The sequence below is a fragment of the Stegostoma tigrinum genome, chromosome 9 (assembly GCF_030684315.1).
Source record: "Stegostoma tigrinum isolate sSteTig4 chromosome 9, sSteTig4.hap1, whole genome shotgun sequence".
NCBI classification, from domain to species: domain Eukaryota; kingdom Metazoa; phylum Chordata; class Chondrichthyes; order Orectolobiformes; family Stegostomatidae; genus Stegostoma; species Stegostoma tigrinum.
In genome coordinates this window covers 15,376,502-15,390,166 of record NC_081362.1, presented here as the reverse complement: position 1 = coordinate 15,390,166, position 13,665 = coordinate 15,376,502, and the positions used below count along the sequence as shown (strand labels likewise).

General features: G+C 43.4%; 1 protein-coding gene across 1 annotated transcript in view; it reads left to right on the top strand.

Moving 5' to 3' along the window:
• Window positions 1-12,742, top strand: part of dtd1 (D-aminoacyl-tRNA deacylase 1) — a 178,157-nt gene extending 165,415 nt beyond the window's left edge. Inside the window, exon 6 of the mRNA XM_048535466.1 lies at window positions 12,531-12,742. The gene's annotated coding sequence lies outside the window, so the exon portion shown is untranslated. The remainder of the gene's footprint in view (window positions 1-12,530) is intronic.
• Window positions 12,743-13,665: the final 923 nt, after the last annotated feature.

Genomic DNA, 13,665 nt, shown 5'->3' with positions numbered 1-13,665 from the left:
ATCAACTCCCGTGTCTGTCCAATTGCCCTTCGCTCTGTTTGGAGCCTATCCTATTGTTTACTCCCAACCCCATCCCCCTCCCTGTCTTCTGCATTTAAACCCATGTTTTCCCAGCTACCATCACTTCTGAGGAAGGGTCACCGGACCCAAACCGTTAACACTGATTCTTTTTTTCACGGATGCTGCCAGACCCGCTGAGCTTTTCCAGCAACTTCTGTTTTTGCTTCTGACGGTGAAAAGCATTCTTCTGCATGTAACCAGACAAATAATACCTTACATAAGGAATCAGGGTAATAGACAAGAATGCACAACATAGTTTTAGAGCTACAGAGAAGGTGCAGAGGAAGATCAATTCTAATATATGAGGGATCCGTTCATAAATCTGATAATTATACTCCGCGAGTGGACTTTGCTCTGAGGAACCAATGTTTTGATAAAGTTACTAGCAAATGGAAAAGTAATCTCTTAAATCTCACTGTCAATGTTAAGTCTGTGACTTTATTTGTTAGAAACAAATATTGACTGCAGTGAGGCAATGCAACAACACTTCCCTCTCAAAGGACAGCGACATCCACATCCCATAATTAATTATTTTAAAACAACCATCTGGCAAATACTGCTGAGCAGTGAGGACTTGAAACCATCTCGTTTCAAATGCCGTCTTTACCTGCCCAGTTTGAACTGTAGTGGCACGGGAGATAGACATGAAAATGACCAAGCAGGTACTGTGATTGCATTTGGCTAAGCCGGGGGGAAATCCTGCCAGTGCTAGGAAACATTGCAGTTTGTCAGCACGATGTAGAGGACGGAGACCAAAAGCAAGGGGAATCTTTTGTTTTAAGGAGGGGAAGTACCACTGGGTGAAGGGGATGAGAAGTGTGTGAACTCAGGCAATGCATTCCAGATCCTAACCACTTGCTGCCCCAAAGAGGTTTCCTTCATCTGGCTCTTTCGTTTTTTTTTCTGATCGTTTTAAATTGGGATCGTCTAGCCCCTCACCCTTTCACTGAAAGGAAAGTATGTCGCATTAGTTTACTGGCCCAGAACCCCGTCATGATTTTAATTCAATAGTTCAATAATTTTAGGGCCTAAACTCTCCCATGTCCCAGCACCCCCCCACCCCACACACCAGGCCTTGTTACCACATAGCCTGCCATTACAGGCCCCCTGTTGTTAGTCACTTACAGTCCCCTTTAACAACTACTCACCCTCCCAGCCTGATCGTTAGCAACTGCTTTGTCCAACTGTCTTTCTCTCTCTGTTTGGGCTCTATCCTATCGTTTACTCCCTCCCCACCAACCTCCCCATTTTCTGCATATAAACTGACATTTTCCCAGCCACCATCAGTTCTGAGGAAGGGTCACCAGACCCGAAACGTTAACTTTGTTTTCTACTCCGCTGATGCTGCCAGACCTGCCGAGCTTTTCCAGCAACTTTGTTTCTGTTCCTGACTTACAGCATTCGCAGTTCTTTTGGTTTTTATGATTTTATATACCTCGGTCAAATCAATATTTCTCTTCCCAAAGAGAGGAAATTTTCCAATCAGAGAAGACAGTTCACTAGGTACCGGAGTGAGAGCAATGATAACTTGCATTCGTAAAGCGCCTAATGGTAGAAAGGTGTTCCCAAATCTTCACACAGGTAATAAGATGCCAGTGGGTGCCAGGCCAAAGCAGGAGGGCTCTGTGTCAAAGAATTTTAAAGGGAAACTGTAAATGAGGAGATCATGGAGTCGGAGAGATGTACAGCATGAACACAGACCCTTCGGTCCAGTCCACCCATGCCGACCAAATATTCTAAATTAATCTAATCCCATTTGCCAGCATTTGATCCTCTAAACCCTTCCTATTCATGTGCCCCTCTAGATGCTTTTTAAATGTTGTAATTATACCAGCCTCCACCACTTCCTGTGGAAGCTCCTTCCGTACATACGCCACCCACTGCGTGAAAAACTACCCCTTTCACCCCATTTAAATCTTCCCCCCTCACGTTAAGCCTATGCCCTCTAGTTTTGGACTCCCCTACCCTGGGAAAAAGACCTTCGCTATTCACCCTATCCATGCCCCTCATGATTTTATAAATGTCTACAAGGTCACCCCTCTGCCTCCGATACTCCAGGGAAAATAGCCCCACCCTAGTAGGGCAGCATGGTGGCTCGGTTTGATCTCAGCCTCGGGTGACTGACTGTGTGGAGTTTGCACATTCTCCCCGTGTCTGTCTGGGTTACTCTGGGCGCTCTGGTTTCCTCTCACAGCCCAAAGATGTGCAGGTTAGGTGGATTGGCCATGCTAAATTGCCCGTAGTGTTCAGGGATGTGGAGATTATGTGGGATGTATCTGGGTGGGATGCTCTGAGGTTCAGTGTGGACTGGTTGGGCCGAAGGGCCTGTTTCTGCACTGTAGGGGTTCTGTACAGCCCCTCCCTATAGCTCAAACCCTCCAACCTTGGCGACATCCTTGTAAATCTTCTCTGCATCCTTTGAGTTTCAAAACATCTTTCGTATAGAAGGGCAACCAGAATTGAACGCAGTATCTCCAAAAGTGGCCTAACCAATGTCCTATAGAGCAGCAATATGACCTCCCAACTCCTACACTCAGTGCACTGACCAATAAAGGCAAGCGTACCAAACACCTTCCAAGTGGGAGATGCCCAAAGAAATACACAGCTACGATGCAACTACCAATGGCAGGTAAGGAGTGGTAGGCAAGAGAATTCATGGAGGTCATAGGTCTGTCTGCAAGTGGTTAAATGATCCAAATAGATTCATTCAACAGAAGACCCTAACAGCCACTATTTTTCTTCTCAATTCTCTTGGGAAATTAATTAATTGGATAGTAGTACAGAACTTATTTGTTACTAAAAGGAGAAGCAAAGTCAAAGCTTTTTGTTTTGCTCTCTTCAGGGCTGTGACATAAGGAGACAAAATTTAGAAAGGGAACACCAATTTATACAGCATGAGAACAGAAGCTAATTGGTCCTACCATGACTGGGATGGAAATGCAGCAGGAATTGTCAGTCTTAGTTAGGTGAATAGACTCAGATTAGGCTGTACATCAGATCCGATCTGATCAGTAGACTGATTGGTTAGGTCATTGCCATGGGCACTGCAGCACTGTCTCCATAACTTTTTCCTATTAAAAAATGCATAACATGTGGATGTATTCCACAACTAACAGCGCCCTTGTGAATACATGTAGCTTCTGGCACACACGATTATTTCAAACGCAAGCCCCAAATGATTGTCTTCACTTGGTTTCCAGGGTAACCAGCCCAGTCAGGACTATTTAGTAAATGTTACCCAACCACAGAATTGCGTTTAGTGTTGGATATGGAGTCCTGAGGTTTGCAGATTTTGGCAATGCTGAAGTAAATCAATTTACTCTAGACTCGAAGGTTTGAGTTATAAGGAGAGGTCAGATAGGCTGTCTTTTTTCCCTGGAGGTAGGAGACTGAGGGGTGACCTTATAGAGGTCTATAAAATTTAGAGATATAGATAAGGCAGATAGCCTTCTCCCCCATGGTAGGGGAGTCTAAAATGAAAGAGCATGGGTTTAAGGTGAGAGGCGAGAGATACAAAAGGGTCCAGAGGGGAAATTTTGTTTCTCACAGTGTATGGGGAGTGTCTGAAATGGGCTACCAGATATAGTAAGTACAATTTCATCACTTAAGAAACATTTAGATAGGTACATGGAGGGGATGGGTGTGGAGGTTTCGGGACCAAATGCATTCAAACGAGACTAATTTAATTGTGAAAACTGGGCTGCATGGGTTCGCTGGGCCGAAGGACCTGTTTCCATGCTGTCGACAGCTTTGACTCTCCTCCTTCAGAGATGGGTAGAGGGAGGACAGATACCTAATTGCTGCCTCCTTGACATGGCCTTCCTTATTGGGGTGGGATCTTCTGAAGTATCCTCAAAGTCTCACTTCTTTTATCTATTTTAAGACAACAGGTTGTGTCAAAGCTTTCCTTCAAGGGGGTTAATTTTCCACATCTGAACCTTTCCGTACCGTGCTGTGATGTTGTCTGTTGAAGCCAGTGTGCATCTGTCCCGTAAATGTCATTTCATTTCTTCAAGTGGAATAAATTAAAATAAATATTTGATCTACTGACCGCTGTAAGTGTGACACAACTTCAGGATTCCTGATGTGAAGTGATTTCTCTAGTGATGTCTGACTCATCATTTATATAATCATTTCTTGGAGAGAAAGATAAACGACCTCAAAACCAACTTGTGACTAGCGTTTAGTTTAAGGTGCACTATTGATAGTTTTTATTGGATAAAGGTTAAGACCTTCAGACTCTATTAGCCTGACCAGTCCCAAGAACTAAATATATATTTCAATTACAGCTGCTACAGTTAGGAAAATGCATCAAGTTTGACTTTAAATATTGTTTCAGTGCAATTTTATGATCAGTGAAAATGAAGGGTTACTTTGGTTACTCTTCAGGGTAGATATCTCCGGTGAATGTTTTGAAATACTGCATTCAATTCCAGGTTATAGGAAAGAGGCTGTGAAACTTCAAAGGGTTCAGAAAAGATTGACAAGGATGTAGCCAGGGTTGTTGGGTTTGAGCTATAGGGACAGGCTGAATAAGCTGGGGCTATTTTCCCTGGAGTGTCGGAGGCTGACGGGTGACCTTATAGGGGTTTATAAAATCGTGGGGGGCATGGATTGGGTGAGCAGTCAAGGTCTTTTTCCCCAGGGTAGGTGAGCCCACAACTAGACAGCATAGGTTTAAGGTGAGAGGGGAAAGATTCAAAAGGGACCTAAGGGACCAGAGGGTGGTACATGTATGGAATGAGGAAGTGGTGGAGGCTGGTACAGTGACAACATTTAAAAGGCATCTGAATATGTATACGAACAGGAAGGGTTTAGAGGGATATGGACCAAATGCTGACAAATAGGACTGGATTAATTTAGGATATCTGCTCAGTGTGGACAAGTTGGACCGAAGGGTCTGTTTCCCTGCCGTACATTTCTATGACTCTAAGTGTACTTGACACTGTTATTGCATCCTTAGGACTGGGTGGATTGAAGTGTAGCCTACTCACTTAATGACAAACTTTTCCTTCATGGTCCAAAGTGGAATTATTTTGGACGGCCTGACCCACTTCCAGTGTCCTATAACTTTGCACAAATCGCCTTCTGCAGGGCAATGCCAGTACAGAGGGCTGAAGTGTGATGTGGTAGTTGGGGAAATATGGGTGAGAGTTTAATTCGGGCCTGCTTAGGTCTGTGCTGTCTGAGATTTTTCCATCCACAGATCGCTTGGGTGGAACTAAATCTCCCCACAGACCACCCAGCTGTCCCACCCCCTGCAGCTTTCACTTGCTACGTTGGAGCGGGTAATTTTCTTTTTAATTCCTTCATGGGATGAGAATGTCATTGGCTGGGCCAGCATTTATTACCTGTCCCCAATTGCCCAGAGGGCAGTTAAAACTCAACCATGTTGCTGTGGGTTTGGAGTCGCATGTAGGCCAGACCAGTTAAGGATGTCAGTTTCCTTCCCTAGAGGACATTGGTGATATAGATGGGTTTTTTCTCACAATTGGCAATGGAATTATGGTCATCATTAGATTCTTAATTCCAGGTTTTTATTGAATCTAAATTCTACTGTCTGCCGTGGTGGAATTCGAACCTAGACCCCAGAACATTACCTGGGCCTCTGGATTAACAGTGCAGTAACACCACGAGGCCATCACCTCTCCATGGTTGGAGAGAAGGGCACTGTTACTGGTGAGGCATCAGTGAAGTGGTTCCAAACCATGGAGTTCCGCTTCAAGTGTGGCCCCACATTCATCTGGTTCCTGTTCATTGTTTTCAGCCATTGTTGAAAATCTGACATTGCAGTTTAATGTTTAGACAGGAATAAATCTTACTTGTGGAACGTTGCTGACGGCCACTTGAGCCAAGCATATGGCACCCAGCCTGGCATTGCGTGATGCCACTTGGGTGTTGGGAGTGAGGGATCTGACCTGTTCTCTTGGACAGCTCTGGCTGTCGTGTTGTTGTGCCTACATTTTGAGCCTGCCTGTGTACCATCTGTTGACCACACGTTGAGAACCACTGGGCTGGATAAAACCGAATGTGTTTTATTATGCAGTAACAGGACTGGCATCACAATATTCTTGGAGCTCAACATAGCAATGCAAGATTGAATCCGTAATTGGCTTGGTGGCAGTGGGCAGAAGGCCGCAGATTGTGTTTTGTGACTGAAAGCTTGTGTTGAGTTGAGTACCGTAGGGTTTGATGCTGGGTCTTCTTGACAGATGACAGGTTTCTTGCTGTCTGTCCTGTATGTTACTGATCTGGATATGAATGCAGGAGGTTTGATCCATTAGTTCATTGATGACAATAAAAATTGGAGGTATGCTACAGATTGAGAAGGAAACCTTTATGCTACAGGATGATCTAGATGGACTGGTCAGAGGGGCAGACCAGTGGCAAATGGATTTCAGTCTGGAAAGTGCAAGGTCAAGGATTTTGAGTTGTACAATAAGGAGAGGGATTACACTCTGAATGGTAGGATCTTTGCAAGTACAGAGGGTCACAGGGACTTTGGTGTGCATGTCCACAGATCCTTGAATAGAAAAGGACATTTGGATTACGTGGTTGAAAGGGTGCATGGCATACCTTATTGGTTAATCATTGAATACAAGAACAGAGAGGCTATGATAGAGCTGCATGAGACGTTAGTTAGGCCACAACTGGAATACTGTGCATAGTTCTGATCGCTACACTAGAGGAAGGACATGATTGCATTACAGAAGGTGCAGAGGAGATTCACCAGGATGTTGCCTGGACTGGAGTGTTTCAGCTATGAAGAGAGACTGGACAGGCTAGGGTCATTTTCCTTAGAGCAGAGAGGGCTGAGGTGGGGAGTGGGGCACTGATCGAGGCGTACAAAATTATGAGGGCATAGATAGGTAGAAAGGAAGAATATTTTTCCCTTAAGAGATGGATCGCTAACTACGGGGCACAGTTTTAAGGTAAGGAGCAGGGGGTTTGGAGGGGATTTGAGGACATTCTTTTGCTCACCCAGAGGCATGTGGGTATCTGGAGCTCGCTGACTGAAAAGGGGCAGAGGTGGGAACCATGGAAACATTTAAAAAGAGTTTAGATGAACATTTGAAATCTGGATTGTAAAGGTTTCAGGTCAAGTGCTGGCAATTGGGACTAGAGTAGATAGGAGCTTGATAACTGGAGCATTCACAGTGGACTGAAGTGCTGTGAAGCTCTATGACTCAATGATGGTACCCAAGGTCAGCATAACTAAGTCAGTGAACGGGGTAGGGGATAATTCAGCTGGAATTGCCTGTGCCCTAGTTTGATTGGTTCTGCATTTCTTCACTTCATTTCATTAATTTGAGCACAGAACGTTAAATAATGACATGTTATAAGTGTTCAGTTGCTCTGAGGGCCTGCAGAACTGGGACATCTGTGTTAAGCCATTCAGCAAAACACTTGACTTCTGCAGAATCTGGTGAGTGCATTGGCATAGATAGATCTGCGTTCTGGACAGACCATTCCCCAGTCAGAAATCATTTGTATATCAAATGAAGTTAAGTTGAATAGATGGTTTAAAAGGTATGCTGTATGTCTGTCCTTCGCACCTTGCGCTCCCTTCAGTGTACTGTAGCCATTACCAACAGGCCTTGAGTAGAGAGCATGATTTTCGTCTCACTAAGTCATGTCTGACATATGTGAAATGGAGTGAAAACAAAAAGTGCTGGAAGTCACAGCAGGTCAGGTAGCGTCAATGGAGAGCGAGCAAGCTAAGTGAAATGGGGGCTGTAGTTGTTTCAGAGATAGTAGGAACTGCCAATGCTGGAGAATCTGAGATAACAAGGTGTAGAGCTGGATGAACTCAACAGGCCAAGCAGCATCAGAGAAGCAGGAAGGATGACGTTCCGGATCTAGACCCTTCTTCAGAAAGGTTGTTGAAACTGTTAAGAATACTCCTAAATCTTAAAATTCATTTGAAGAACATTTCATTTGGTTGTAGAGGTAATTCAGCTGGTAAGATAGCAAGAGCCTTGAAGCAAATTGTTTACTGATGCCTTATCAGTTCACTGTCATCAGGTCACCTATCCCCTCCCTACCTCCCCACCTATACTCTCCTCTCCCCCTATCTCCTTTTCTCTTCATCTTCGGTCCGCCTCCCCGTCTCTCCCTATTTATTCCAGAACCCTCACCCCATCCCCCTCTCTGATGAAGGGTCTAGGCCCGAAACGTCAGCTTTTGTGCTCCTGAGATGCTGCTGGGCCTGCTGTGTTCATCCAGCCTCACATTTTATTATCTTGGATTCTCCAGCATCTGCAGTTCCCATTATCACTAATTCAAAAGAAGGCGTTTTCTTTAAACTCAGAGAATGAGTAGAGTGTGGGACCCATGATCATAAAAAGGATTGAGGTGAACAGCGCAGCATGGGATGGGTTGAGAGACCAGTTAATAAAGAACATGACACCCAGAGCTTTATCATTAGTGGCATAGAATAAAGAAACAAAAAGGTGTTGCTAGCCCTGTGTATAACCCTGGTTCCACCTCAGCTGGCATATTGTGCCCACTTCTTCACACTTCCAGAAGGGTACAAAGGCATTGGGGAGGGTGTAGAGAAGATTTACAGGAATGCTTGCGTGAATGAGGCACTTTGGCTGCGTTGAAAGATTGCAGATGTTGGGACTGGTCTCTTTGGAGAGGAGGAGGTTGCGAGATTTGATAAAAGTTTTTGAAAGCTTGAAGAGATTGAACGGAGTAGAGAGGGGTGGCGGGAGAGAGGATGTGGGGTGGGAAAGCATCTCCTCTTGGTGGAAGGATTGAGAGCCGGAGGGCAGAGATTTAAAGTGTTTGGCCAAAAAAAAAAACAATGGTGACTTGAAGCAAAAGCTTGTACTCAGTGCGTGGCTGGGACTGGAATGCTGTGCCTGAGAGCATGGTGGAGGCAGGGTCTTTTCCACCCGGAGTTGGATAGTTGGCAGGGCGAGGTGGAATTGGGGTTGAGTTGCATCAAGCGAATTATTGCCTCAGAGAACCAGCACAGACACGATTGGTTGAATAGCCTCCTCCTTCGCTGTAACATACATATTCTACATAATTTAAAGAAGAAATCAGGTAAAAGCACCGAGGATGTTTTGATGCAGTGAGATGAAGTGCAGAAAACTCATTGCCTCTCCTTAATCTTACTCCTCAGAAAAACAGTAAAGTAACTGGTTCCAAGTGACATTTCACCTCCTTGCATTGGAATAAAAGACCCTTGGGAACATTGAAGTGAACGGTGTAAATTACATAAGAAATAGGAACATGTATTACCTGTAAAGTCCTTCGAACATGCACCTCCATACAGTAAGATTCTGACGGATCTTTCAGCTCAACTCCATGTTCCCATCTCCATTTTCTTTTGATTCACTTATCACCTTAGTCTTGAAAAAAACGTAGCAAGCAAACATCCATAACTACTCTGTGTTGAGGTAATTAGCTGTAGCCCGCACAGGTGTCTCTGTCCCTGAGAGAGAGAGACAGACAGTCAATGTGTTATATAAAGCTTGAGGGTAATCACTCCACAGACATATGGTAAGGAATCAACGCCTCCATGAACTGTTACAGCCAGCATTAGAGTTTGAGCCTGTACTCTCAGCTTTACTCTGCACTGCATTCTAGTATCTAACTAAGTGAGCTAGCTGACATCCCCACATACATTGTGCTAGAAACAAATTATTAACAGAACACCATTTACTTCCTCCCTCACCCCCAGTCCCATAGACACACACACACAGAACCACTCACTCACTCACACACACACACACACACAGACACACACACACACACACACACACAGAGATTACAGACAAACACACACACTTGGGTTCAAATCCTACCACACCAGATGGTGCGATCAAATCTAATAAAAATATGTGATTAAAAATCTTAGAATAGCCATGACCATGAATACCTATCTGGTTCACTAATGTCCTTTAAGGAAGGAAATTACCATCCTTACCTGGTATGGCACGGGGTGACACGGTGGCTCAGTGGTTAGCACTGCAGCCTCACAGCGCCAGGGACCCAGGTTCGATTCCAGCCTCGGGCGACTGTCTGTGTGGAGTTTGCATGTTCTCCCCGTGTCTGTGTGGGTTTCCTCCGGGTGCTCCGGTTTCCTCCTACAGTCCAAAGATGTGCAGGTTAGGTGGATCGGCCATGCGAAATTGCCCGTGGTGTTCGGGGCTGTGTGGGTTATAGGGGGATGGGTCTGGGTGGGACGCTCCAAGGGGCGGCGTGGACTTGTTGGGCCGAAGGGCCTGCTTCCACACTGTAGGGAATCTAATCTAATCTAAACTCTTGCATCTCTTTAAACTAATCTGGGATTTCTCTGATTATAAGCAAAGATATAATTTTCACTCCTGCCAAATCTTACCCCAGCAGAAAATCAATTACATCTACAGGTGATTTCTTAAATATCTCAAATGCTGGTAGTCAGATAAGAAGTTGCCCTCCAGCTGGACCTTCTACAATGGAACTGAACTATACTCTCCACCTATCCTGTTTACCAAAACTTTTCCTTTCATTGAATTCCCAGGAGGAAATACTAAATCCTTCACAGTAAGTATACTCCTACAGTAATGAAAAGGTTTAAAGTGTGGATTCACTGTCTGTGATTGACTAAAGAAGTTAGGAAAAGCATCAAACATACAGAAAAAGCAGTAAACTGAGTGTTCGACCAGATGATTGGCCAGAATATAGAGAACCATAGAGAATGATGAAAAGGTTACTTAGTTGGGAAAAAAAAATAGAGTAAGAGAGGAAGCTAGCTGGGAATGTAAAAACAGATAGCAAGAGTTTCTACAGGTATTTCAAAAAGGAAAAGAGTAAGTAAGGTGAGTATTAGTCTTCAAAGAGTAAGAATGGTGAGTTAATAGTAAATATTAAGGAAAAGTGAACAGTGTATTGCAAATAACAGTATTTTGCTTTTGTCCAAACTTTTGTGGTCACAAAAAGCATTCCAGTAATACCTGTAAACAAGGGGGTGGTTGACAGAGAGGAACTTAGTGAAATTACAAATACAGTGGAAGTGATACTGAACAAACAGAGAGATCCAGGTGTTCAGGAAAATAATTCTTTGAAGTTTGCATCACATTTAGATAGGATGCTTAAGAAGGCATGTTTGCCTTCATTGCTAAGCCCTTAAGTACGGGGCTTTGGATGTTATGTCAAAGTTGTATAAGATGTTGGCGAGGTCCCTTCTGGAGTACAGTGTCCAGTTCTGGTTGCCTAGTTATTAGATAGGATATTATTAAGCTGGAGAGGGTTCAGAAGAGATTTACCAGGATGTTGCCAGGAATACAGGGTTTGAGCTATAAGGAGAGGCTGGATAGGCTGTGACCTTTTTCACTGGAGTGTAGGAGGTTGAGGGGTGACCTTGTAGAGGTTCATAAATTCATGAGGAGTGAATGGCAGGTATCTTTTCCCTAGAGTGGGAGATTTCAAGATCAGGGGGCATCTTTTTCAGGTGAGGGGGAAAAGAGTTTAAAAATGACATGAGGAGCAACATTTTTGCACTGAGAGAGGTTTGTGTGTAGAATGAACTTCCAGAGGAAGGGCAGATGTGGGTACAATTACAACATTTAAAAGACATTTGGATAAGTACATGAATAGGAAGTGTTTGGAGGGATATGGAACAAGCACAGGCAGGAGGGACTAGTTTAGTTTGGGATTATGGTCAGCATGGACTGGTTGGACCAAAGGGTCTGCTTCCATGCTGTATAACTCACTGACTATGACTGTAACTATGTGATTCCGCAGCCATAGCAAAGTGGTTGACTCTTAAGTGTCACTGGGCAATTAGGGATTCACAAAAAATGCTGGCTACATCAGTGACGCCCTCATCTTACGAATGATTTACAAAAAAAACACAGCCATTCACAAGCCTCATTCGTTCCTATTCGAAAAGTGTATTATTTATTTATTTAAATAACGATTTAATTAAATTGCCAGTGTTATGTCTTGCGGCTTCATGGCAAAAAAGAAAACATGAACCAGTTGCTGAAATTCCAAAATGTGAAATGTTTGGAGAAGCTTTGTGCTGTGTGCTGGATGATTTGGTTTGCATTTTGGAGAAATGGAGTGAAAGACTGCACTGCAGGGCTGTGCACTTTGAATCCTGTTACATTTTGAGTAAGCCCAAACCAAGACGACACTGGGAATTGGAGGAAAAACCCGCTTCTGGGTTTGGAAAAGCAGGGATGTGCTTCAAATGCTTGACAATTTAACGTGTGGGTTGGTAAACCTCAAATTTATCCTTTTATTTGAACAGAATTATTACGTTTTAAAAAACTGAATGAAAGCCGTAATTGCTGATGTGAACTTGTTAATGCTTTGGTAAATGTTTATAGTGCACAACTAAACTAAGGTGAATCAGCCACTGCTTAATATATATAGCTTCACATAAGTTGGAGTTGGGGTGGTGAGATGCATTCTTTTAAACACAGGGTACTGGGCCAATCATTGATTCATTTTTTTCTCTTTTCCTAAAGTAAGCTACAGGTTTTTAGAGACTTTCTTTTGGGAACACTGCACTGGATTATGGATCACTCTTGAGTTCATGGAATATACAGACTGCATTGATCTCCACTTATTAAATCAGATGCCGATAGTACAAGAGAGGAAGAAGGAAATTGAAACCAAAGTGTGACCAAGGTCTTGAATTCTGAAATGTAGCTAACAAATAAAGTTGTTGAGAAATGAGTCCCTGTGCATCTTTAACTCCGATCACTTTTGTGATTTCTCAAAATGCCTTTCACCATATTTTCAAGTATTTATGTTCCACAAAGCTTCGGATGTGGTGGTCCCTGTGATATCCCTCAGTATAGCGCAACGTTGAGTTTTATGTGGTTATCATTAAGAACTTGTATGGCAAGCAACAGGGCACTATTAAGGGCAGCCATCAGGAAACAACACGATAATTTATGTCATATCTTTCTGAAATTTCACATTATTTATAAGTAATTGTATTGCGTTAATGCACCAGATCGAGTGAACGGTCTTCTGAGAGAAAAAAAGGACAGTGCGAACAATTGGAACCTACTAATTTGATAAGCAGCCAATTATCTAATTGAATCTCAGTGTCAAAGGTCAAGGACTGATGATCCAATTGGTTCATGGAATCTCACAATAAATAGATTGGGTTGTACACTTGTGTTAACTTTTCACAATCCAGGTTTCCCCGGCATGAGAAAGTAAAGAGAAAGCAAGGCCGAAAGATATCTCCTGCTCCCTTTCTACGTAGTTCCTTGACTATCGCTTGTCTATTATGCTTAGGATTTTCTTGTTAAGATTTGAACATTTCAGACGAGCAGTGGCTGAGACCTTGATAAATCCCTAAACTCAGCACCATCATTTCAACACAATCTTACAGCTCCTCGTCCCTTCCCTTTCCCCATCAATGCTCCCACATTTGGTGTCCTTTATTTCCAGTGTAACATGGTTGTTTAGAATTAGAGGAAAGCAGGCTCAATTGAAACTTTATAAGGAGATTTGTAAAATGCTGAATAAACAGGAAACACAGTGGGGACAATCAGTTTGAGAGATTACTGACAACAAAGAGTGAAACCGCAGAAGTGAAACAGGAACATGATTTTGTTCACATAATATCAATGTGATGTCTTCCAT